The 24,061-nt window shown below is 44.5% G+C and overlaps 1 long non-coding RNA gene across 1 annotated transcript in view; it reads right to left on the reverse strand.

Moving 5' to 3' along the window:
- The window catches only part of LOC147033791 (uncharacterized), a 62,324-nt gene extending 38,506 nt beyond the window's left edge, over positions 1 to 23,818 (reverse strand). Inside the window, exon 1 of the long non-coding RNA XR_015058731.1 lies at positions 23,498 to 23,818. This is a non-coding gene — a long non-coding RNA (uncharacterized LOC147033791). The remainder of the gene's footprint in view (positions 1 to 23,497) is intronic.
- Positions 23,819 to 24,061: the final 243 nt, after the last annotated feature.

Genomic DNA, 24,061 nt, shown 5'->3' on the forward strand with positions numbered 1-24,061 from the left:
AGATGCTATTCGTTGGTGCGTGGGATTGTGGTGAAGCTGCTTATAGTTGTGGCGTGGCTGGTGGTTGGCATTGTGGTTGCGAAGGTGGTTAGGTGATTAATGGGTTGGAGAAGGTAGTGAGGCGATGTTGGTGGTTGGGGGTAAAGTGGTGAGGATGGCGTGGTTTGTTGAGAGGCGCATGTGGTTGTGGTGGAGGGGTTGTGGTAGAGGTTGCTGTGAAGCGGTTGTTGAGAGCGATGTTGGTGGTGGTTCGGTTGTGGATGATGGTTGAGGCGATCGTGGTTGTTGTGATGGTGGCGTGGTTGGCGTTGTCGTTAAGGTGGTTGTTGTAATGGTGGTTGAGATGTAGTTGGTCCAAAATAACGATAGAAAAAGAAAAACACTTCCTCAAAGGATCACAGCCCTGTGACACGAATAATTCCAATTAAACAACGGTGGGGAAATCTAACTGAACACAGACTTATCGATCTAACTGAACTAAGGACCTTTATGGTGTTCTGCGAATTTCCACAGCCGTAACAGTATATTAAAAAAAAAAAAAAAAAAATATATATATATATATATATATATATATATATAGATGTTTATTAATATATATATATATATATATATATATATATATATATAAACATATGAATATTAAAATATATATGTATATTAATATATAGTCGTGTTCAAAAAGTATCCAACCTTAATTTTTCATGCGTAAACAAATGAAGCTAATGAGGCGTGGCTTGGTGCATGTATGTAGGTGATCCTAATCCGTATGCGTGAATATTTCCCTGCCTGCAGAAGCTGTCAGTCGCCGACAGACCGCCGATGAGTGAGCAAGTGTAAGTGAGCGCCGTCGGATTTTCCTTTTTGACAAAATGACAGAAAAACTTGAACAACGCTACTGCATCAAATTTTGTGTAAAGCTTGGCGATTCCCAAGTGGAAACGATCTGCAAGATTCAACAGGCCTTCGGGAATGAAGCAATGGGCACCACACAGATAAAAGAATGGAACAACCGCTTCAAAGATGGTCGCACATCAATGGAAAGTGAAGCACGTTCTGGTAGGCCCTCAACATCCCGAAATGAGATCGTCATTGACCAAGTGAGATGGTCAAATGATCCTTAAGCCCAAATGATCCTGATGCAGGATCGTCAAATCACGATCAGAGAACTTGCAGACAAGGCGGGCGTCAGAATTGGATCCATTCATTCCATTGTGAGTGAGGATTTGGGCTTAAGGAGAATCTCAGCGAAGTTCGTGCCAAAGCTGCTAACGATCGAGCAGAAGCAACTCCGTTTGGAGATCGCACAGGACACGCTGGAGACTGTGAACAGCGATACCATCTTCTTCAACACAGTAATCACTGGCGTTGAGACCACAGTGATCCGTCATTTTGTCAAAAACGAAAATCCGACGGCGCTCACTTACACTTCCTCACTCATCAGCGGTCTGTCGGCGACTGACAGCTTCTGCAGGCGGGAAAATATTCACGCATACGGATTAGGATCGCCAACATACGTGCACCAAACCACGCCTCCCTACCTTCATTTGTTTATGCACAAAAAATTAAGGTTGGATACTTTTTGAACACACCTCGTGTGTGTTTGTATATATATATATATATATATATATATATATATATATATATATATATATATATATATACAGAAACATATGTATATTAAAATATATACATATATATACACACACATATATGTATATAAAAAAAAATATATATATATATATATATATATATATATATATATTAATATTGTTACGGATCTGGAAACCATTTGCATTATACATACAGGTCCCAAAAGTCAGTTATCCCATTAAGTACATGTGTCGTCAGATCCCTTTCCTTTTTGTCTCGTGAGAATCAAAAATGTGCATTGCGACAACTTTAGGAAGGTTATTAAATCTTTACATCCAACAAACCATCTAAGACCATCCAACAAACAAACCGACAACACCACTGAAGAAGCGCTTCACCCGCCCAGCCGGCGACTCGCTGTTTCAAGGCAAAATCTTTGTGAAGTTCCTTTTTGGGCGAGTCTGCACGTGTGAAGTGGGTGTGCTTCCTGGCGTGGCCAAAACCCGCCCAGAAAGGGCGGACCCATGGAAGCCCCGTCCAATCGGGATGAACAGCAACGTCAGTTTCACCAAGGCCCCTCCCTGCTGAGGGAGGTCCATAAAAGTTACGACACGATCCTCAGCAGAGAGATCTGTAGAGATGAGTCTCGTGAGTTCTGAGGTGGTTCAGTCGTGAATTCTGAGAGTTCGGTGGAGAGGAGTTTTCACGGTGGTTGGACCAGGAGTTTTCACGGTGGCTGTGAGCAGTCTGGTTCTTGTTGACGGTGGCTGTTACGGGGAGAGGAGTTCTGTGGACACCGACTATTCGCCACGCAAACTCTGCCACGAGCCACGAGTCCCACACGTGCGACTGGGACCAAACTGATGACCTTTGGCAGGTGCCACAGTACAGAGCACGCTTTCCCTCCGACGACCAGGTACCCACCGAACTCTGACCCCCAGCTTGTCTCTCTTCACGGTTGAGGGTCAAATAAAGACTGGGGTTTCTTTTCTTTTTGTGTGGGTGTGTCTGCGTGTGGGCCCGTCTTTAAGTCGAACTTGAAAGTATTATCTTTTGCTTGTTGTAAATATTGTTACGGATTTGGAAGCCTTTTGCACACAAACAGACAGCATTCCCTAAGCTTTGTTATTTCGATAAGTATGTGTATAGTTAGATTCCTCCCTGTGTTTAATAGGAATTTCATGTGTGCTGCTGCGGGTTATTTTATAGTTCGGTCTTTTTACATCTTAAATCCCCCAACAACCCTCCAAAGGAGTCGACGGCAACAGCCCCCCTCTGCTTTCGGCACTATTTGCATTCTTCGCGCGCTGGCGTGCCGAACACGTGCATAAGCAGGGTTTCATCGGTCGCTGGCGCTCTGGTTTTCGCTCCAAAAAAAAGGGCCTGGAGTCCCTCTTGTCCATTCAGCGAGGAGTGAGCGTCGGCAGACGCTCGCCAGCCAATGGGAAACCAGAATGCCATATACTATTGCGCAGCCTCTTCGAGGGGCGGGCCTTTTCGGGGGGGGGAGACATTGACACGCCCTCCGCCCAATGAAGGCAGGCCACCGAGACGACCGACACCCCCCCCCCCCCGTCCAATGAGGGATGAGGTGACGTCAGAGGCAGTCCCTATGGCCCCCGTGCGCGAGGGGAGAGAGAGTGTTTGGTGCATTCTGTCTGCGCTGGTGCTGGTCTGCTCTCGCCTGGCTGGTTGGTGATCCATTCGTCTGGTCTGGTTTTCTGGTCGTCCTCACGACTGCAGTGTCAGTGAAGATTCAGTGAAGAAAGCTGTCCTGACTGTATTGTCACTTGGGGCATAAACATTGACAATTAAAATCTGCTGGCGGTTATATATATAAAAATCAATTACAGCTAAATATCCAGGAACAATTTCTTTAAAAACAAGAGAGGAGATGGGAAGACGTGCAGAAATATAAAAAGCAAAACCGGCACTCCCGGAGGTTGTGTTACTAAAAAACCAAGTTCCTTTCATCTTCAGCCTCCAGTCTGCCATGCAACTTGCAGTCGCCTGAGTTTCTTGTAAAAGAAGAATATCCACCTTCACATTATTAATTAGCTGCATCGTTTGGACTTTACGTAAAGGATTACGTCCTCCGTTTATATTTAAACTTGCTATAATCATAATCAAGAAGTTTTTATGCAATCAAGTGCTCCCTTGCTTTCATAATATATTTTTTCAGTCTCTTACAAGAAGCGCTGGAAATGGCAACAGCTTCTGGGTTCTTAACAATTATTTGTGCTTTCTGGCCAAAGGCACACAAGTTGGGGGAAAAATAATTTAGATCTACTGGATTCTTACGAGTAGTTTTTTTGTAAAAAAAAATAAAATAATCTAAGATATCGGAAATGGAGATTACAGTATCATCCAGACTACTATCTGGGGGGAGCTCCTCGCCAAAAGCACTCGACGTCAGAGAGGAGCAACCGTCTGAATCATAGTCCTCAATTTCCTCAGGACCTTCAGCCATTTGCTCAATCTCCATGGTGAATTCAGGAGGGACTAAAGCTATAAGAGGAACACTCTCAGTGGTTACATCCTTGGGTGTGTCATTAACGAGAGTGATGGCAATGTTGCTATCTTTTCGAGGAGCATTACAAGGCTGAGATGACTCAGAGAGTATGGAGGGGGTATGTCCAGTCTGGGGGAGACTGGTAGCAATAGTTGGAGGTTGCAAACCAGGGAGGGAGGGGGAGGAGGAGGAAGGAAGGAAGAATAAGAGACAGGAGGGGCAAGGGGAGGGTGACTGAGAGAAGAGCAAAGGGGGGAGGAGGGGGAGGAAGGGGAGAAAGCAGTGGAGGGGGGAGTGTTACATTCACGTCGTTACATAACATTTTAGAGGTACCAGGTGATTCAGACGAGGAACCAACTGGCGAAACCGAAGCACATGGGGTCTGTGTTGTGGGGCAAGACCCCACAACCGCTTGTGCGAAGCAGCGAGGATTTTTGATCCGGGCTCAGCGGTGCTTTGAGAAGGGTAAAGAGATCTTTTTGTACTTATATTAACCAGAGTAGGAGCAGGTGCTTCATGGGAAACTTCTGCTTCTGTAATGGGAGCATTATCTGGGATGGGGAGTTGTTGGGATGAGGGGCCTTCATTAACAGTTTGATTTGGCATGTCTTTGGGACACGATCTTTTAACATGGCCGAATTCACCACAACGATAACACACAGGGGTTTCTGTGCTCGCATATCCCATATAAGTATGTCCTTCGATTTTAAAGGGAAGGAATGCCTGAAACCCTGAAACACCTGGCGGTAAAATCATGGAAACAATCCGACGAAACGACATAATGTGTTTAAAATTATCACTCCAACTATGGGACGGAATCATTGTTAATGGGGATACAACCGTACCGTATCATTTTAACTGGGATACAATCTGATCACCTTTCACAAAAGGTGGTAAATTTGAAATCGCAACTTTTTTTGCGGGAGTATCCAAAGGGAAAACGGAACATAAATATCGGGATCAAAGAAAAGTCCGTGCTCGACGACTTGAGCAACCATCGGCACTTGAGAAACGAAAAATAAAATCCTTTTGTTCATACGGGAAACCGCCTTAACATTCTTAATCCCGATAATCTCACCTACACCAACAATTAACTTCTCCATGTCGATCTCCGACGGAGGAATACAAACAAAGCCATGTTTCCTGGTTAGCGTTTCAAAGGAAACGTTCCACGAATTTTCACCCACCATGACTCCACAATGGCCGGATGTATAAAAATAAATCAACGAACACCGTTCAAACTTCGACGGGTCGCGAGAAAACAAGAATAATTAAAATGAAAGGAAAAGGTTTAATGAATACAAAATAGGTAAATAAATAAATAAACACGATAAACTAATAATGCACAACAGTAGATCGGCACGGCCACCGCCCAAAGCACAACGAACGTACCGAATACCGCTGTAAATGCTCTTCTCTCCCTCCCTCAAACACGGGAAAAGGGGGGCACAAGAGTAGGGGTGGGGGGGGGAAGAAAAAAAACCTGTGCAGCTGGGTAAGGTAGACAAGAGAGCACAAGGGACAACACAGAGTTAACACACGCACAAACATGCCACCATGACACTTCCACACAGAGCGACTGGCCACAAGGGAGAGAAAGAGAGAGAAAGAGAAAAAGAGGGAAAAGGAGAGAGAGAGAAAAAGAGAGAGAAAGAGAGAACAGAGAGACTTGACTTTTGACTCCTTTTATTACAAAAATACAAAAAAACCAAAGGAGTAAACCAAAAAAAAAGTTTCAAATAGAAATGAACAAAGTCACAGAAACACCAAAAAAAAAAGCAATTCAAACCAAGAAAATTTCAGACACAAGGAAAGAAAAACTACAAGTAAATTTCTAATACATTTTCATTTACCTTGCACATCTTGCCAACACACCAAGTTTCAACAAAAGTATTAATATTTTCATTATTTCTGTAAGAATTAAATTCGAGTTTCAAGCGAGTTGAAACCAGGGATTGGAAATGCAAAATCACATTACATTGCTCAAAGGGTTTGCCTTTCATTTTGGCTTTTCTCGACAGGTAGATCGCTAATTTTGCCTCCGATAGAACATAGTTCAAAATCATTAACAACTTTTCATTACCTGAATTGACTCTGAGGCCAAAAATAAAAAAACCGGAGTGAAAAGGGGACATTTACCCGATGAAATATATTGTTCAATAAAAGAAAAAGGGGGCACAATCATACACAATCAATATATCCATGGAACAAATGTTCAGTGATGTTACAAAAAGAACAAAGCGCTGATACAGCAACATCAATTCGGTTGACAAAAGTGTTTGTTGGCAGTGACCAGTGATCAGGTCTCCATTGCAAGTCACCTGACCTTTTCGTTACTGGTGTGCAATACATTGATTCCCATGCAGGTTCAGAAGGGGTGGCATATGGCAAAAACGTTTTCCATCTCAGTACTCCTACTGCAGAGGTATTTATAATAATAACAGCAAGACAGAAACGATAAATAGATTTACTGTCAAGATTACTAAATAAACAAGAGCCAATACTGACTGGAGATGGAGTAAAACTAGTGAATTAGACAAGTAAGCTCGGAAGTGAAGGTTTATGGGGTATCCATTTGACCTCAGCAATCAACTGCAACCCAAGTTTAAAGGATGTACGGATGACATCTACAAGTACTTTACCTTAATGACCTGGTGCCAGTGATTTCAGCAATTTCTTCAACAGACTTCCAGTAACAATTGGATGAGTCACGAAGATGCCAAACATTTTTGATACCAGCTGAAATGAAGTTTTGTAAAAAATCAACGGCTTTTGGGAACATTGGGAAAGAGTGGGTTGAGGAATAGAGTTTCTCCCACAAACATTTTAATATCATACAAATCCTTCTGGCGGGTGACCACTCCTGCTTGCCAAGAATTCAACAGACTCTGGTAGAACAGAGGAAGGTGAGATGTGTCAATCCTTTTTGATTCAATTCGGAACAACTCAAGGCCATAGCCGAGCAATCCAGCTCGTCTCAATATTCGTTGTGCTACGGGGCACCAGGGCAGCTTTTCCACATTGATCGCTCATTGTATCGACTTCAGCCGAAAGGCCATCAGACGACACTTTACGTCAATGAGCCCTTGGCCACCATCAGACAAGGGGCGACAGAATAAATCTGACCGCAACCAATGATGACCATTCCAAAAAAAGTTTACCAGTATCTGTTGAATCTCTTAACGCAAGATATCTGTTGGCTGTAAACAGATGAATTTATGCCACAAGACAGAGGTAACTAAGGTATTAATAATTAGTATACGACTTCTGAAAGACATTTGCGAGATAACCTTTTCCATTTGTTAAGACATTTGGTTACGTGATCTACCACTCCTTCCCAGTTAATAAGGGAGTACTGATAAGGGCCAAGATAAACACCTCGGTATTTCACCCCCTCTCTCGTCCACCTTAGATCTTTCGGAAGAGACTGAGGTGGCACGAAGGGAAGCCCACCGGATGTACATTCAGCTGAGGACACCCACAGAGTTTTACTCTTTTGCCAATTGCACTGCAAATGTGAAGCAAGATGAAACCAACGTAAAGATCTGAGAAGAGTGGTTAGATCCTGATCATTTTAAATTACTATACAGACATCATCAGCATATGCAGACACGACGATAGGGTGTTCTTCTGGTGACGGTACAAAGCCAGAAAGAGAGTTCCTAAGATTAATTAGTAATGGCTCAAGAGAAAGACTAAACAGTAAACCTGACAATGGACAGCCTTGCCGAACACTCCTCTGAACCTGAATGGGAGAACAGAGACCATCGTTTACCTTACACAAATGAGATATATTGTTGTACAACAACTTAACAAAACCGATGAACCTTTCACCCAGGCCAAACTTTTGCAACACATGAAACATACAAGTGTGATCATTACTATCAAAGGCCTTTTTGATATCAAGGAAAATCAAACCAACCCCTTCTCCCTCTTTAAGGCAACAATCAATCAAATCTCTAATTTAAAAAATGTTATCAGAGATTGATCTCCCTGGAACACAGTCGCTCTTGTCAGGGTGAACGAGAGTCCCGATGACAAGTTTTTGCCGATTGGGCAACAATTTGGAAAAGGGTTTGTAGTCAGAACACAGTAATGAAATGGGGCTCCAGTTCTTTATTTGACGGAGATCGTCGCTTTTCGGGAGAAGACAAACCACCGCTCTTCGACAGCTGAGAGGCAGTATGCCAGAATGTAAACTTTCTTGCAGAACCAACAGTACTGTTACGAATCTGGCAGCCATGAGCACACAACAGCCAGGTCCTATAGATCAGTTATATCGGTAAGTACATGTTTCTAGTTGGGGTCCCTTCCCTAATCTAATGGGAATTAATTGTTCGTGCACTGCAGAGTTGTTTTGATAGTCAGGGTTTTCTTTTACATCACTTTCACAACAACAACACTCTGCTCACAGCATTCTTCACACGCTCGCTGGCTGGCTCACGCGTGCGTGGGCGGAGTTTAACATGAGCATGACGTCCCTCTTTGGCCAATCGGCAAGGAGCGGGCGTCTCACCCGCCCTGTCTCCCACTCAACACCATCGCCATTACGCACATGGTCGGAGATGAGGAGGTAGGCAGAGCTGCAACCGCCTCCGATCGAGACTCCACCCAGAAGGGTGGGAGTTGCCCTGCCTACCGTGGGCCTGTCCAATGGGAGATGGCCAGGGAATCGCGTGATGGGTCCGACCAATCAGGAGGCGAGTGGCCAGGAGAAGAAGCCCCTCCCTCCTGAAGAGAAAGAGTGGTTGTGGGGAGGAGCAGAGAGGATTTGCGTCCAGTCTGCTGGAGTGTGCGTCCCATGCGTCTCGAAGCACGTCGGCGTGGGTTTGCGTGGACTGCATCCCACGCTTCGGAGGTGTCTCGTCTGGCGCATTACTGCGAGCGGTCGATTTTCGTCAAGCGAGATCACCTCGTCTCGCCTCCTCTGGATTCGGCCAGGTAGACCAGCCGCGCTCGCGGCCAGGTAGCCAGCCGTCCTGACTCCCAGCCAAACTCTCCTCCTCGGCTGGAGAGCCGAATAAAGATCCGTTGGGTCCATTTTCTTTTTTGGGTGTGCGTGTCTGAGTGTGGACCCGTCTCTAAGTTGAACTGTTAAGTGCTTGCGTTATTGTACATTGGAATATATTCGGTTGTAATCTGCTCTTTGTCGCCCTTCCCGGGTTTTGCCCATTATTGTAAATAAATCCCCTCTTGTTGAATGTCCCAGCTCGTCCTTGTCCTTTCTATAATTGGTTTGCCACGCTGCGAACGGGAATTAGAGGCCTCATTGCTGCCGTAATCATGCAATCGGCCTGGCAGGATTCTGGTACTCTCCGCTCAGGGTACGACTCGGATCCGGCTCGGTAATGGCCTGCATTGCGCAGCTCCTGCCGAGGGTGAATTTCCCTGGTAGTTTGGATGACGTGGGTATTTAGGTATATTGAAATCGGCAATTAATCCTATCCCACATGTTCGACCTATTGGCGATCTTCGGTCCGATAAGGGACCCGTCGGCTCCAGAGTTATCTGGGGTGACGACCGAAAAATTCTGTGTGTTCGTTGGAGCCGACTCTACTGCTCCATCTAGCAGTTGAGCTCGCCACCGAGACCCGGCCCACAACAGTACTTCTGGATCTAAGATGTCCCAAAAATGCTGAAAAAAATTCCACTGGAAGTTCGTCGATTCCAGGGGCTTTTCCACGTTCAAAGCTATTCAGAGCTATATTGAGTTCCTCCAGGGTAAGTGGCTTTTTAAGAGCTTGAGGCTGACCACAACTCAAAGAAGGAACATGATTTGTCATCTCATCAACACAATCTTTACACACAGATTCCTTTGCAAATAAATCAGAAAAATAATTATTCACAAGTCTTTTAACATCAATTTCATTTTGTGTAATATTCCCTTTAAAGGCGCTGTCACACCTTGACGATTTAGCCAGCAATGGCAACGTATAAAAATGTATGTAAAACGTTGGCATACGCTGAAATTTTGATGCTTTTTTAAAGTTTTTGGCGAATTCATAACGAGTTGGTCGTATGCGTAACATATTAGTAACGTACACAGAACGTTTCCTTGTCTTATAGATAACTTATACCAACGAATGATTAGCGTGTTGTCGGCGTTCACAACCTATGCCCAACGATAGTCTAACTTAGGCAGAGCGCGCTGCACGTATCGCCGACGATCACGTGGCGTAACCTATTAAAAAGCTGCCGCTCGCCGATTCAAATCATAACTGCCTGAGAATTGGAAGTGTCCACATCGCAGTCACACCCTGACGATTTTGACAGCGTATGCCGACCTCTGAAAAATGTGTCTAAAATGCTGGCATAAGTCGAATACGGTATGGGTAAGTCGTGTATTTGTTAAGAGCACGCTGAAAAACAATGAAGTACGCTGTCATACGTCGTAGTACGTCTAGTACGTCGTGAAATTTCAAGCATGCTGAAAATTTTACGACGTACTCGCCGGATGGCTCACACGTTCCCCTATGCTGAGAATAAGTTGTAGGCACGTTACGCGATCGTTGACACACGTTACTTGTAAGTTACTCATAAGTCGAAACACGTCGAGGTAATGTTTAGCATTCCCGAAACTTATTTTCTCCGTCAAGGCACATTTTCTTTTTTTCTCCTTGGCTCCGTGAAAGCACGTGATGAAATATCTGAAGCTGTTGTGTTGTTTTTTTTTTGTTGTTGTTTTTTTTAGTCTATCACGAATTTGAAAAATATATTCGGACATTTGCTCTTAAGTTTCGATGTCGACGTGGCAATATCCTCAAACAGAAAATATTCACAGAGGAGGAACTAAGAATAAGACGAGCAAACTGAAGAGGCAATCGGACGTGACGTAACGGCACGTGACGAAATATCGGAAGTTATTGTTGTTTATTGTTTTTTTTTAAACGCTGCCAATACTCCATTATACGGTAAATTAGAAACACTTTCAGTAAGTTCTGTGGTCGTCCGGAAGACGTCAATCAAATACGTCAACATATGTCAATATGCGTTGGAGGTACGTTACACATAGGTTCAAAGCACGTTACTCATAGGTAAGAAATAAGTTTTGGGTACGCTAAGTATTACCTCGACGTGTTTCGACTTATTAGTAACTTACAAGTAACGTGCCTCGACGTGTGTCAACGATCGCATAACGTGCCTACAACTTATGGCCAGCGTAGCGGAAAGTGTGAGTCATATGCTGGCATACGTCGTAATATTTCAAGCATGCTAAAATTTGAGGTCAACCGCAAAGTACAACGATGAAAGCCAGCGTACTACGACGTATGGCAGTGTTTTTCAGCGTGCTCTTAATGTTATCAAAACTTACCCATAACGTATTGGACGTGTGCCAGCGTTTTACAGAAATTTTTCATAAGTCGGCATACGCTGGCTAAATCGTCAAGGTGTGACAGCGCCTTAACATCTAACAAGGAGAAAATCCGCTTTTGGGATTTCTTAACTCCTTCAAACTGGAAAAAAACTTGAAACAGCAATTTTATTCTCACTCATGGAAAAGGACCAACAACATTGATAGAAAACGTGAATTTGAGCTTTCGCGTTGTCCAACCATAACTGGAAAGAAGAATAAGAAGGCTTACTTTGGATAAGTTTTTCCCAAAAACTATGAAAAGCATCAGTAAAAAAAACAATCCTCCAACAGGCTGGTATTGAAGGTCCAATATGAACTTTTATGAGTTAACTGAGAAGAGGATAAACCAAGCACTACCAGGTGATGATCAGAAAAAGTAGAAGGAAAGAGATTACAGGACGCAAGTACGTTTCTTAAAGTAGAGTTAATGTACCATCTATCCAGCCTTGCAAGTGTTATCAACCCCTTAGCACACCGGCACCATGTACACTGAGGCACCGTCTGGTGCTGCATGCGCCAAGCATCAAGTCGAACAAGTGATGAAAAACAAGATATGTCTTTATGAGATTCAGGATGTGGTTCTGGTGTGTTTCTATCCAAATTAGGTTCAAACGTGCAATTTAAATCTCCTCCGATACAAATACAATGATCAAGGATTAAAGTATGGAATTAATGAGCCAGATGTGCGAAAAAATCTTCACGAGCCCCGCTCTCACTAGGAGCAAAGACATTAAGTAAGGTGAGGTGAAATCCTTGATACACCAACTGTAATGATGCTAAGAGTCCTTTAACTAGTTCAAGAAAACTATATGAGTCAGGAACAAAACCTGGACGAAGCAAAAAAACAACACTAAAGCTAAAAAGACAGAAGACAGATTACTAAAGAAACAAAGCCCCTTATTAAGGCAGAGCCAGTCAGACTGTGAAGTCTCCGTTATGTGTGTTTCTTGCAACAAACAAACATCCACATGTTTCTGAAGCAACAAGTTTTTAACTTGGATCCGACGCAAATGGTTAGTACCACCTCCATTCATGTTAAAGGTGCCAAAAAGCACTTCCTTCCTTTTCATCCCGTATCAGGGGGGGTTGGCAGCTGTTGAGAACATTCTAACCCTGCTTTTGTAATAAATTTCCTCAGTCGGTGAATTTGTCGTTTTGTTATTTCAAAATCTTTAGAATTCCTAGTTATGGACTTTGCAGTCTGCATGAAGGAAAGCAAGTCAGGAAAATGTTTCTTAATGATAACATTCCGCTGCCGAAACGTCTCATTCAGAAAGCATACAATAACCTGGGGGGGGGGGGTGGGGGATCATCATCTGATCATATCTGTAAATGATCAGATGATGACTGTGACAGATCAGTCACCTCCATGTCGTCATCATCTGAAGCAGACAGCCCAGATAACCTTCCACAAGGTTCATAAATATCACCCTGGACCTTTACAAACTCGTTTACAGGCACGTCTAAGAGGGGTACCGAGTGATGTATAGTGGTACTTTGCGAGTCCTGTTTTACACTTTCATCAACATGAGATGGGGCCTCCAATCCACCATCTTGTACAACTACATCGGGCACCTCCACCGGGGCCTCACAAACTCTATGTTGAGCATTTGTTGGGGTGGGAACATTGCATGGAGCACTAACACTATTTTGGTCTGTCTCAGGAAAAACTAGCGCTGATACCTCCCGATATTCTACGCATGGTTCAGTAACACCAAGAGACACTTTACTGCTATCTGAAGGACCCGGACCACACTGTACACTTTGAAGTACATTTTCGTTATTGAAAACCATTTCATCCTGTTTTTCATTCCGATGAGGTTCCTCAGTTACCAGAACAACCGTATCCAGTACGACTACCTTGGGAGTGCTTGTGGGATCATGAGGAGCAGACGCTCTACGTTTTTTTGACAAGGTAACAAAATCATCCTTACCCTCCTCACTATGTAAGGGAACAAACAGTATGAGCGCGAATGTTGGATTCACTGGGCATCACCTCCTCCACCAGACGAGGTTGTGAGTCATTAACTGTTTCACAATCTATATCAACGTGTCCCGATTCCCCACACTTCGAACAAGAAGCTTTTGGACAAAATATTTTTAAATGCCCAAAGGCTCCACAAAGAAAACATGTTAAAGTTGCTGATGAAGCATACACATGGTAATCATTATTATCAATTCAAATCTTAAAAGAAACCTTTCAACCCGTATCCTCCCCATGGTCCGGCAGCACCATGTAAAGTTGCCGCCAAAAGCTCATCACATACTTTGCTTGGTCATGGCGGCACCCGAGGGGGATCATCGAGATATTTGACACAATTTTTCTGTAACGAGACAAGTTGTTCATTTGACACGAAAGGAGGCACGTGAGAGACAATTATTTTAATTGCCGGGACATCCATCGGGGAGGCCATAACAAAGTGACCACTCTGGTTAACCCGGAACTCATGACATCGTGAACAAAACGTACATCGGAAACGAACACCACGACCATCTGATTCATACGTAATGCAGCACGTACATGCTCAATGCCGATAACATCTCCAACCGCCAAAACAATCTCTTCAGTAAGAACCCCGTCAGGGTGGGACACAAATGAAAACATGCTTACGAGTTAGTCCTTCGAAAGCAGCATCTTGCTGCGAGCAAGCCGCTGCCATGTTACAAAAACGCGACACTCGTGGTCTTCCTCACTTAGCAAGAGGAAGTTAACAATGCACTCCTATTTTCCCAAACCTTGGGGAAGAGGGTGCTAACTAAACAAAATAAGGAAAGGCAAGCGAAATGAAAACCAAAATAAAGTAGGTTTAAAGTGAAAGGCTTTTAAATAATGAATGGACTAACAGGGCACCGCCCAAAAACTGATGATACCCTTACTAACGCTGCGATGTGCTCTCTCTCTCTCTCTTCTCTACACAGAAAGGAAACAGGGGAACCTTACAAGTAGAAACACAAACACGGGGGAAAACAAAATGGGGAGTGTGGGAGATACCAACCAGCGAGGCAGAGGACAGGTCCTCACGACACAAAGCAAGGATCAGCCATGACAGTCCACACACCGTGCCAACAGCCAGCAGGGGGGGAGAGAGAGAAAAAGAGAGAGAAAAAGAGAGAAAGAGAGAGAAAGAGAGAGAAAGAGAGAGAAAGAGAGAGAGAAAGAGAGAGAGAAAGAGAGAGAAAGAGAGAGAGAAAGAGAGAGAAAGAGAGAGAAAGAGAGAGAGAAAGAGAGAGAGAAAGAGTTTTGACTTTTGTATCTTTTTATTATAAAAATAGGAAAGAAAGCCCCCAAATGGGAATTACATTTTCATTTTAGAGAAAGAAAGAAAACGAGAAAACCAAGAAACAATTTGTGAAGAAAGGAAAGGATGAATCGGGTGGATTATATACAAAACATTTCACAAAAGGATGAACATTCCTCTCGGACTTTGCAAATAACTTCTTTTATACACCATTTTGATTTGAACTGCGGTAATCTTCCCTTTACTGAAAAGAAAGCAAAATCCAATTTAACACGACTTATTACAAGGTTTTGGAACAAAAAGAAAGCATCTTCATCATTTACTCCAACACCATCAAGTTTTCTCTTCCTTGACTTATATACCGCCATCTTTGCCTGAGCAAGCAGGAAATTGGCCAACATAGCATTGGAATGTTTATATGGGATATCCATTCCATAGATGAACACACAAGTGTTAAAAAACAAACCAAACCTCACAAAACAATTCTGAAGTAAAATAAATAAAGGTGCCAACCATTGGCATTCAACATAGATGTGAAAAAGGTTTTCAGATTTCTTACAAAAAGGACATTCATCTACAAGCACATTTGAAAAACGGTATAACAAGTGATTAGAAGGAAGGATCCAGTGTACTAGTCTCCATTGGAGGTCACCATGTCGTGGTGGTACAGGAGGGTGATAAAAACCTTTCCAGTTAGGAAAATAAGGGGGAGAACAAGGTAAGAGGTCTCTCCATCGAACCTTCTGCTGTGTTATTTGCCGTTGTGAAAGAAATTTTACACAACCCAAATAAAGGTCTTTTTGTTTGGGAAGGCCATTGAAGCCTACGTTAAAAGGGGCACAAGGAAGAGGGCTGGCAAGAGAAAAAGCACACACCAGTTCAGGAAAGGTAGAGAGAGAGAAGGTGTTCGATGTGTATTTTGTTCATTGCTTTGCTGGTCCTGCTCCCAAGCAGGTGCGAGCTGTGTGCATGTCCAAAGCTTCTTCTTCTTCCTCTTTCGGCTTGCTCCCGTTAGGGGTCGCCACAGCGGACCAACTGTCTCCATTTCACTCTATCCTCCACATCTTCCATTGACACTCCAACCACCCGCATGTCCGCCCTCACCGCATCCATGAACCTCTTCTTTGGCCTTCCTCTTCTCCTCCTGCCTGGCGGCTCCATCTTCAACATCCTTCTCCCGATATACTCCGTTTCCCTCCTGTGCACATGTCCAAACCATCTCAATCTCGCCTCTCTCACTTTGTTTCCAAACCGTCCTACCTGCGCTGTCCCTCTAATACACTCATTTCTTATCCTATCCATCCTCGTCACTCCCAACGAGAATCGCAGCATCTTTAACTCTGCCACCTCCAGCTCTGCTTCCTGTCTTTTGTTAGCGCCACCGTCTCCAAACCATACAACATAGCTGGTCTCACTACCGTCTTGTATACTTTCCCCTTCACTCTTGCAGCTACCCTTCTGTCACAAATCACTCCTGCAACTCTTCTCCACCCACTCCATCCTGCCTGCACTCTCTTTTTCACTTCTCTCCCACACTCTCCGTTACTTTGGACAGTTGATCCCAAGTATTTAAACCAATCCACCTTTCCCACCTCAACTCCTTGCAACTGCACCATACCACCACCCTCCCTCTCATTTACGCACATGTACTCCGTCTTACTCCTACTTACTAACATTCCCCTTCTCTCCAGTGCGTACCTCCACCTCTCAAGGCTCGATTCAGCCTGCTCCCTACTCTCCCTACAGATCATGATGTCATCCGCGAACATCATGGTCCATGGAGACTCCAGTCTGATCTCGTCCGTCAACCTGTCCATCACCATTGCAAACAGGAAAGGGCTCAGAGTCGATCCTTGGTGCAATCCCACTTTAACCTTAAACCGGTCCGTCATTCCTACCGCACACCTCACCGCTGTCACACTGTCCTCATACATATCCTGCACGATCCTCACATACTTCTCTCTCAAAGGTACAACCGCTCAAAGTAACTGGCCCAGCGGGCCTTCACTTCAGACTCCTCTGTCAAGAGCCTACCACTCTCTGCTCGAACTGCAGTGCTCCGAGGGATGGGCTTGGATGAAGGTAATGCGCGAATTCCCCTGTAAGCGGGACGAGAATCACCTGTCCACAGGTGATGCTCTACCCCCTCACAGATTCCTCGCACATAGGCCTCCTTGTCCACCCTCAGTGCACGTACAGTTTTACGCCTCAGCTCCCTGAACAGCTCAGCTCTGCCATTCAGCCTGGCCCTGCGACTCTGGTCAATGGTATCCAGTGTCCCTTGAGAGACAAAATTCTTCTTTGCCCTGCGGTGAACTCCAAGGCATCCACCGGCAACATCAAGGACGGTGGTCTTGAAGGTGCTCCACAACTCTTCAGGACCCCCAAAGCACCCAGACCCCCCAAGTGTCCACTCAGCCTGTTCGCAAACTCCTCAGCTACTCTCTCATCCCTGAGCTTGGCAACATCCAGCCTAGGCTGGGATGGTACCATTCTCCAGGATTTAAGGTGCAGCTTTAGAGTTGCTACAACAAGCCTGTGGTCAGTATTGAGGAACTGAGCACTCCGGTAGACCCTGCAGTTCTGGATCATCCTCCAACGACCGTCAATGAGGACATGGTCAATCTCCTTTGCCACACCACCAGCGTTGGAATACCAAGTCCAGCGATGAGCTTGCGGGCGCTGAAACCATGAACCAGCCACCCTAAGTCCATGACTTCTTGCAAAGTCAAGGAACTTAGTGCTATTCTGGTTCATAGTTCCTGACCCATGGGGACCAACACACACCTCATAACCATCCCTATCAGTTCCAGTCGATGCATTGAAATCCCCTAAGACTAGAAGTGTATCTCGTCTGGGGCACTGATCAACCACAGACTCGAGTGTGGCGTAGAATGTGTCCTTCACGGTGAGATCACTCGCCTCAGTCGGAGCATAAATAGAGACCAGGGAAATGACACCTAACGAGTGGCGAATCCTTAATCTCATAATACGCTCGTTGACCGGTGTTACCTCAATTATCATTGGGGTCAGCTTATTGGACACAGCTACAGCAACTCCTTGGGTATGGTAACCATCAGAGCGACCAGACCAATAGTAGGTGTAACCACCCACCATTATCTCGCCGCAATCCGGTCTCCGAACCTCAGAGAGAGCTGCAATCCCGATGTCCAAACGCTTGAGCTCAGATGATAACAGAGACAGGTGATCATCCTCTCTTAGGGATAGGACATTCCAGGCACCCACCCGAAGGGACCGCCTCAGGTTAACCCAAGGAGACCGCCGTCTGGTGGACGACACTTCAGCACCACTCTGACACACTCTCCCGCAATCTGACCTAGGGATGTTACCCCGTGGTTTCCCTCCTATCAAAGATTGGGGGTCCCGAAGGCTTTGCCCCAATCCTGTCATCCGGTGAGCTGCCCTGCGAAGGGAAGCTGCACAGGAGGTACTCCCACGGAGTGGCTTTTCAGATTTTTTGCGTTTTTGCGTTTTGCGGAATGAAGCATTTTACGGTGGCCGGAGTGCAAATCCTGCCACCAACCTCCTAATAAGAAGCAACCCAACTGCAGGAGGACGTCCGCAGACACGGTTGGGCACTAGATATGGATGGCCGTTGGCTCACAAGGAGCTCCTCCGCCCTTTGACAGGTTTTGTTTTTAATCCTGCTGGGTGTCCATATCCAAACACCCTCCTCACCAGAAAACCTGGTGGGGGAGACGGTTTAGTCGCCGACAACCCGACCATGGAACAGGTTAGTACAGGTTTACATGGTACCTGTAGCAGGTTACAGATCGAACCTGACCTGACTATATTGTCGGTAAAGCATTGAATAAAACACCTATCAGCAGGCATATCATGGCAAAGGGAGTTGTAGAACAAAGGTTCTTCCAGAAACATCTGTTTCGTGTTAGAATGTGTCACTCTTGTTATTGTCAGAGCTTGCCACGCATTTAGCATGCTCTGATAGAAACCAGAGAGGGGGGATGTGTCGATTTTGGAAAGGTCCATCAGGAAAAGAGAGTGGTCATAGCCTAGCCTCCCACCCTGTTGCAAAAGGTGACGAGCGACGTTGACCCATGGTGGAGAGGGTCGCGTGTTCGCATGCGAAGAGCAACCGAGAGTTGAAAGGCCATTAGCCGGCTCTTTATGTCGACCAGGCCTTGTCCTCCATCGGTCAGTGGTGAACTGAGGACCCCAGGTCACAGACAGTGTTTTCAATCCCAGAAAAAGGACACGAAGCACTTCTGGAGCTGTTGAAGCAACACCGCTGGAGGATGCAGCATGAAGAACCTGTGCCATAAGGTAGAGGCCACCAGTGTGTTGATGACCAAGACCCTTCCACGATATGACAGTTGTGTGATCAGACCTTTCCATTTTTGCAGTTTACCCTCAACAAACTCGAGCAGACCAGCCCAATTATTTGCTACTGTGGTATTATTACCTAAGAACACTCCAAGGTATTTCACACCATCATTGGCCCATGACAGTGGAGCAGGAAGTCTTGGTGCCAAGTTGCACAATGGACCAAGCCAAAGGGCGCTCGTTTTGTTCCAATTTATTTTGGCTGAAGATGCTTTTTCGAATAAGAATAAACAATAAGAAACGACGTTAATGTCATTGATATCTTGTTCGAATACACACACGTCATCGGCGTATGCCAGTACCTTGATGGGCCGTTCAAGCTGGGACAAACTAACCCCTGTAAGTCGACAGCGCAAAGAAACCAGTAGGGGTTTGATGGGGAGAGCATAAAGCAACCCAGAGAGAGGGCAACCTTGTCTAATTCCCTTGTTAATAGACAAAGGTGCAACAAGTTCATTGTTTATCTTCAGCACACTATAAATATTATTGTATAGTAACTTAATACAAGAGATGAAGGTTGAAGCAAGTCCAAACCGCTCAAGTACTTTGAAAAGGTACCGATGGTCAACACGGTCAAAGGCTTTCTCCTGATCAAGGAGAAGTCCTAAATCTTTTGGGTTTTCCTTGCACAGTTCAATGATGTCTCTCACAAGGGAGATGTCATCGATGGAACGTTTTGGGACACAGTAACATTGGTCTTCCTTCAACGAGGATAAATGAGGAGTAAGTTGCGATGCCAGGGCTTTTGAAAATATCTTAGAGTCCGTACATAACAGCGAGACAGGACGCCAATTTTCAATACTCAGCATGTCTCCCTTTTTTGGGATGAGGGTAACAAGAGCTCATCGGCAACTCCGAGGTAGCTCTCCAAGCTGGCAGCTTGCGTTCAAGGTGTTAATGAGTTCTGGACCCAATAAGTGCCAAAACTTCTTGTAAAATTTGGTTGTAAGTCCATCCAATCCAGGTGCTTTCCCAATGGCAAGGCCGTGCAGGGCAGTGCCAAGTTCATCCAAGGTGATGGGTCTTTCCAGTTGGGAACGGCCATCTTCACACAACACTGGCAGGCCGATGGAGATAGAGGCGACACTGACAGAATTTATTTGTTCCATTGAATATATTTTCGAAAAGTATTCCTTCACGAAAAGTTTGATTTCTGATAGTGTAAAGGTAATGGATGAATCTGCCAATCGCAGCTGAGAAAGCTGTTCACTGGGAAGACGTTTCTCTGAGGAAAAGAAGTACTTGGTTGGTACGTCTGCCTCATTCAGGTGTCATACCCTCATCCGAACTAAGGCACCACGTGCATTCCTCTCAGTTATTTCCTTTAATAAAGGCCCAGTCACACCTTGACGTTTTAGCCAGCTTATGCCGATTATTGAAAAATTTGTCTAAAACGCTGGCACACGTCGAATACGTTATGGGTAAGTTTTGGAAACATTGAGAGCATGCTGAAAAACACTGCCATATGTCCTCATACGCTGGCTTTCATCGTACTTTGCGGTTGTCCTCAAATTTTAGCATGCTTGAAATTTTACCACTTATGCCAGCGTATGACTCAAACGTTCCGCATAACGCTGGCCATAAGTTGTAGGCACGTTATGCGATCGTTGACACACGTTAATTGTAAGTTAATCATAAGTCGAAACACGTCAAGGTAATGTTTAGCATACCCGAAACTTATTTCTAACCTATGCGTAACGTGTTGTAGGCACGTTACGCGATCGTTGACACACATTACTTGTAAGGTACTCATAAGGCGAAACACGTCAAGGTAATGGTTAGCGTCAGTGTTCCAGACTCCCTGTTTTTTTTTTTGTTTTTGTTTTTTCTTCGGTGTGACGGTCATGTTGACACTTCGATTTCTAGTGCGGATATGATTTAAATCGTTGAGCGGCAGCCTATTAATTATATTATATTATAACCGCACTACAGTGCCTTACAAGTAACTTATGTCGACGTGTGCCAACGATTGCATATCGTGTGCACAACTTATTCCCATCACATGCGGAACGTGTGAGGCATACGGCAAGTACGTCGTAAAATGTTTAACACGTTTAAAAGTACAAGACGTACTCCACTTACTATGACGTATGATAGCGTACTTTAGCGTTCTCTTCACGCATACCAAACTTACCCATACCGTATTCGATGTGCGCCAGCGTTTTAGACGCATTTTTCAGAGGTCGGCATACGCTGGCAAGATCGCCAAGGTGTGACTGCGATGTTGACACTTCCATTTCTCCGGCGGTTATGATTTGACTCATTGTGATCTACGTGATCTTTTAATAGGCTACACCACGTGATCGTCGGCGATACGTGCAGCGCGCTATGCATAACTGGGACTATCGTTGGGCATAGGTTGTGAACGCTGACAACAGGCTAAGCATTCGTTGGTACAAGTTATCTATAAGACAACAAAACTTTCTGTGTCTGTTACTAATATGTTATGCATACGACCAACTCGTTATGAATATGTCTGAATCTTAAAAAAAACATCAAAAGTTCAGCGCAAGCCAGCGTTTTACATACATTTTGATACGTTGCCATTGCTGGCTAAAGTTAAGGTTTTTTGTATTTGTATGTTACTATTGTTTTGTCCGATGACCCGTTGGAGATGTAAAATCTCTAACTGTAATATTTTTTTTACTTGATGGTCAGCACTTGTTTGGAAAAACTGATACTGTTGATAGAAACCTTTAATTTTGGTTTTTACTAAATCCCACCATATCAGCGGTTTAACGGAACAGCTTAACTTCTGTTCTAGGAGAGCCGCCCAGAAGGATTCAAAGGCCTGAATGAAGTTGAAGTTTTCTAGTAAACTATTATTGAATTTCCAATGAGAGCTCCCTGGACATGGTTTAGAGAATTGAATAAAGACTCGAGCTCGGGAATGGTCAGAGAAACCAGAAGGCACGATATCGGATTTATAAACTCCATGTAATAAATGAGAATTTACATAGATGCGATCAAGCCTCGCAAGCGAGATGTGGTTGTTTAAACAACGACACCATGTGTAAGACTGATCAGAAGGGTGCTGCATGCGCCAAATATCATGGAGATTATATTTCACAATGATGTTTGCGAAAGGTTTTGCAGTACATGGTTGGGGTTCTAGCTCGTTTCGGTCACATGAAGCATTAACAGTACAGTTAAAAATCGCCACCAATAATTAATTCAAGTCTGCAAATCCAGTGTTTGCAGGAATTTTCTCAGTTCGACAAAAAATGAGATCCGCTCATCATTTTTGCTTGGAGCGTACACATTGAGAATTGTGAACTTGACCTGATTGATAGAGAAGGTCACGGAGGCAAGGTGTCCATCAATAATACTCGTAAATTTAAGGTAGGACGGATGGAAATGTTTCCCAAAGACAAACATGATGCCTGCCTTCGACGAGGAGTTGTTACTAAATAAACATTCCTTGTCCATAAATAGTCGCCACTGAGCCTGAACAGATCGGCCTGCATGGGTCTCTTGTAACAAAGCTATGTCAAGACCATCGACCTCTACCAACTGTTTAATTTGGATCTTGCGGAGCGGACTCTCACCACCATTAACATTTATTGTTCCAATCTTGAAACTGGCCATGAGGAAGATAATAGCTTCGAAGAATAAGATCAGAAGTGGGATAATTGATTAGGATCCCTTTTCTCCTTGGCAATCAATTTTTTAAAGCGGTGACAGTGTGTCTGGTGGAAACCGAATAAGTCAGGCTGACGTACGATAGCCTGAGAACACTCAAGGAAGGACGGTAGATCTGGAAAGTATTCCGTCAGGTTTATATTGCGTTTCCTGGAGGTATTTTGTAAGAAGCCTTATTTGTTCAGGGGGGGTAGGACCTTGACTGGTCAGCTTCTCCACCTGACTCTTCCTGTTTGCTTCCTCCAGATCAGATTCGTCAGAGTTGGTTTGTTTCTGAGTCACACAAGCTTGTACTGTCCTGCATATCGATACTGTCGTCAGTATTTATAGACGGATCTGTACTGGTTACCACATCGATGTGCTCTTCCATTGTGGGAACATCTCCTGGTGAAGTAACGGAAATAATCGAGGGAGTTGATGAAACGGAAACACCATTAGCGGATGTAGCCATATTGCTTCCCTCGACCGTCACGATGTTATCGACCTCCAACGGTGTGGAGGTATACAGTACTTTGGGGGTCTCTCGTAAAACATCCATTTTAACATTTCCTGCGTTTCCAGCTTCACCACGTGATGAACTGGGAGCAGTTACAGGATTAACATTTGTTTCACTATTTCCCACTGACAAGGATTCAGGGTTAACATTTACCAAAGTGACAGCAGGATCATCACTAGTGGTCTGTGTATCACCGTCAATGGACTTTCCAATGGGAGAGTTTTTAACGAGTGAAACAGTTTTGTTTACTTCAATAACAGGTAAAACGGTCTCTGTTAGGGAGACGTCTCTGTCCTCACCGGCAAGTAGGCTGAACTTGCTGGTCGTAGGTACCGAGGTCTGGGTCCATTCCGGGTAAGCTTGGTCGAGTGAAATCAGTCACAACTGCAGGAACATTACCGACAGATTCCTCGTTTGTAAATGCTCCTTTCTTCTGGGTTAAACGACCATCAGGTAAAGTCTTTCTCTTCCTTGATGAGACGATGGTGAAACCATCACAAACATTCGTTTTGCTGTTTAGACGATCGGACTGAGAGGACTGGGCCTTATTCCCGAACACGGGATTCGCTTCCTTCACAGTCGAGGAAGAAGAAGAAGACGTATTCTTGTTGACGAGGTTTGTTTCATCGTTCGACGAGGTTGACTTTGGGCAAGATCGTTTCAAGTGTCCTAAATTACCACATTCGAAACATTTCAGGGTGTCAGTGGTTACGTAGACTTGGTAATCATGATTCTCAATTTTGAGTTTTAAAACGATGTTCAAAGTTCTTTCAGCGTTAGAGGGAGGAAGCACCACATGAGCTTGTCTCCGAAAAGACATCACATGCTTCGTCCGATCGTCCTGGCTCCGTGAAGGTAACATG

Source organism: Eptatretus burgeri, chromosome 1 (assembly GCF_056783735.1).
Source record: "Eptatretus burgeri isolate ZD-2024b chromosome 1, Ebu_testis_v1, whole genome shotgun sequence".
Taxonomy (NCBI): Eukaryota; Metazoa; Chordata; class Myxini; order Myxiniformes; family Myxinidae; genus Eptatretus; species Eptatretus burgeri.